This window comes from Pteropus vampyrus, unplaced genomic scaffold (genome assembly GCF_000151845.1).
Source record: "Pteropus vampyrus isolate Shadow unplaced genomic scaffold, Pvam_2.0 Scaffold48, whole genome shotgun sequence".
Classification (NCBI taxonomy): Eukaryota; Metazoa; Chordata; class Mammalia; order Chiroptera; family Pteropodidae; genus Pteropus; species Pteropus vampyrus.
In genome coordinates this window covers 6,968,785-6,971,693 of record NW_011888829.1, presented here as the reverse complement: position 1 = coordinate 6,971,693, position 2,909 = coordinate 6,968,785, and the positions used below count along the sequence as shown (strand labels likewise).

The window sequence follows — 2,909 nt, the reverse complement described above, 5'->3', positions numbered from 1 at the left end:
GAGGAGTGGTTAGAGAGGGAGAGCGGCAACGTGACACGCTCCAGGGCTGGGCTAGAGAGCCAGGAACAAATTAGATGATGCACCCCCAGTTTTGCACAGATGTTAATTAATGCCTGCTTTGTCCTAGAATCCAAACTGGTACCAAACACTAAGTACAGAAAGTGTGAGGAATTTTGGAACCCGTGTTTAAAAATCTTTAGCTTATACGCAGCATAAAGACTGCTGGTTTTGCATTAAAATGACAGATCCTGAGGCTGCAAATATATGAGAAAGGAAAACGGGTAGAGAAGGTAGAAGAAAAGGGTAGAGTCTCTGCAGAAGGTGCACGGACATTTCAGGGAGTTCCACACTGCATCTTTTTGCCCCTTCCAGCTCCCGTGAGGGAATGTTTACCTGGGAGCCACTCACTGTGGCGGGCGTTCACTGTTTCTGTTGAAAGCCATGTGCTGCTCTAGCGTACGTGGGACCTCCCTGTCCACGCTCTCAAGGGGCATGTGTGTGGAAATGTCCCAGCTCTTCCACAGCCCGGAAGACAGAGGTGGGTCCCATTGCCACACACGGTTAGACGAGCTGACCACGTATGTATAGCTAGGCACTTTGAGAACACATATCTCGGTGTGTGTACACAGCCCCACCATTCTTAAAAAGATAATGATGCTTCTTCCCCCTACTGGGTTCTCCCCATTGTGACAGCTTTGCTTTATTCCTTCTACCCTTTTCAATCAATCAAAGGGCAGAGCACACAGCACACAACCAGAATATAATCTCCCTAGCGGGGCGTCTGCTCCTCTCCTCCCCAGCCTCGGTGAAGAGCTTCACAGGAGCTGAAGTTTGAAAAGAGCAAAGATAGGGGTGCAGAGAGAGCCCTTAATTTCAGCACCCATCTTTAGGATTTACAGAACCAACCAAATCCTGTGACCAGCACTGAGGCCCTCTTGTTCGAAAGAATGTTGACTCCTTCCCCCTAATGCTCTGGAAGACTCCCAACATATTTTTCCCATTGTTGGGTTTGTAGGACACTCCGAATACATGATCTTGCATAAAGGGTACGATCCTTCCAGGTTGACCAACAAGGGGCAGCTATAGAAACGTGGGACTTTGCTATATTTATATTCGACTCCGAAATAATGTTTCATTATTTGGGTCTCACGTTCTTCTTCCTACAACAACTGGGCCCTGAATAAATTGCTCTTTGATCCCCAAATGGGAACTGTGGAGAAGCCCTTTTGGAGCCCCAACTACCTCCTCCCTCCTACAGAAAAAGTTTGAAAATCAGCAGCCTGTGAAACTCCAGCCAGGGAGAAAAGGTAAGAAGGGGAAAGCTTCCAGGAAATAGGACCTCGAACCACAGTCTTCTGGAGAGTGATTCTACACTCCCAGGAGCAGCCTGGTTCTGCGGACGCTGGCAGATCCAGGCATGCCTTGCCTCCTTGTAGGGTGGGCGCTGCTGAGGTGGTCATGAGAGAGGGGATGCCTTTCCCTTCCTGCACTACACCCTCGTGGATCACCCCTTCTAGTTCTTTTTCTCAGACACATACCCTGGAAAGGCATGTGACAGGTGTTAGCGGGAGGCATAGGTGATGCTTTCCAGCACAGTGCAGAGGACGGATAGGGAGGTGGAAGGGAGACCCGAGACGAGACCTGTGTCTATAAGCCCTGTCGCCTTGCTGTTGCCCAGAGACTGGCGATGTGAGTAGGTCACACCTTTTATGGAGGATCTGACCCCCATACCCTCCCTTGACAAGCAACACACCCACCTGAAGCGATACTTAAACCCCTGCCTGCCTGAAATCCCGGCACACTCGCGGGGAAGCAGTGCCACGCTTCAGAAAAGCGATCGTGCTGCCTCTTACTGGGGAAACGCAGTGTCTGTTCCTTATGCACCGCCCTACAGAACTGCAGCCCCATCCGCCTATGTGGCCTCCTCCCCGCGCGCCGGGCCACCACGCTCTCCAAATATCTGTCTGAATATCTGTCGATGGGGCTGCCATTAAAATCTCATGGTATCCAAAGGCCACGGAACAGAGATTAGACTGGGCGGGTCTCCCAAGACCTCCCATTACTTCTCTAGTTTTAAAAACCAGCTAGGGATGCAAGAGGCTGGGACCTGAAAAAAAATCACTCCCTCAACCTACCCGGGTGGCAGAGAGAAGCAGTCAGACACAGAACCCCCCTCCCCGCCTCTGAAAGTCCCAGGTAAGGAAGTCTGAGACCAGGAGCGTCAGAAAAAGAAGGCAGGAAATACCTGCCCTGGCCGCGCAGCACCTACGCGGTGTCCAGGTGCGACGTGGGCAGGTGCCTGTGTGCGGTGTGTGCCTGTGTGTATTCGTGCGTGTGCGTGCGTGCAGCGGGCTGGCTCCAGGGCAGCCGAGGACTCCCGGACCAAGCCGGGTATCCCCGACCGCGCCGCCCCCGCCGCCTGCCCGGCCGGCTCCTTACCTGCAAGCGCCGCTTTTGCCTCGTTCAGCGGGAGCGCCGCATTGACACTGCAGATGGTGCGGGTGCCGCTGCCTCTCGCCCTCTTCTGAACGTGTGCGTGTGCGCGCGTGTGGCTGCCTCCTCCAGCTCCAGCCCCAGCCCCGAACGCAAACACTCCACCGAGGCACAGGGAACCCGGGAGGGAGCAAGGAAAACGGAGGGCGAAATCAGAGCCTGCGGGGCTTGACAGCTCCTCTTGCAGCGTCCAAGGTGGGCGGAATGTCCAACAAAAAGGTCGGAAAATGGGAACCGGTTCCAAGCCCCGCTTTCCTCCACCCAGCCCCGGAGCCCGAGCAGCGGCGGCGGCTCTCGGGGGGCTGCGGTGGCGACGCGGGCTGCCCCCCTTCGTCCCCACCCCCGCGGGCTCAGTGTCCTTGATGCCAAGCGGGCACGGCGGCGTCACTCCGCGCCGCCCATGCTCGCCGGGTCTG

At 55.2% G+C, this 2,909-nt stretch overlaps 1 protein-coding gene across 7 annotated transcripts in view; it reads right to left on the bottom strand.

The window, feature by feature from the left end:
- Positions 1 to 2,903, bottom strand: part of LOC105291646 (plexin-A4-like) — a 331,962-nt gene extending 329,059 nt beyond the window's left edge. For all 7 annotated transcript variants that reach the window (XM_023530311.1, XM_023530313.1, XM_023530316.1 and 4 more), the window contains exon 1: positions 2,440 to 2,903. The gene's annotated coding sequence lies outside the window, so the exon portion shown is untranslated. The remainder of the gene's footprint in view (positions 1 to 2,439) is intronic.
- Between the last annotated feature and the right edge of the window lie 6 nt (positions 2,904 to 2,909).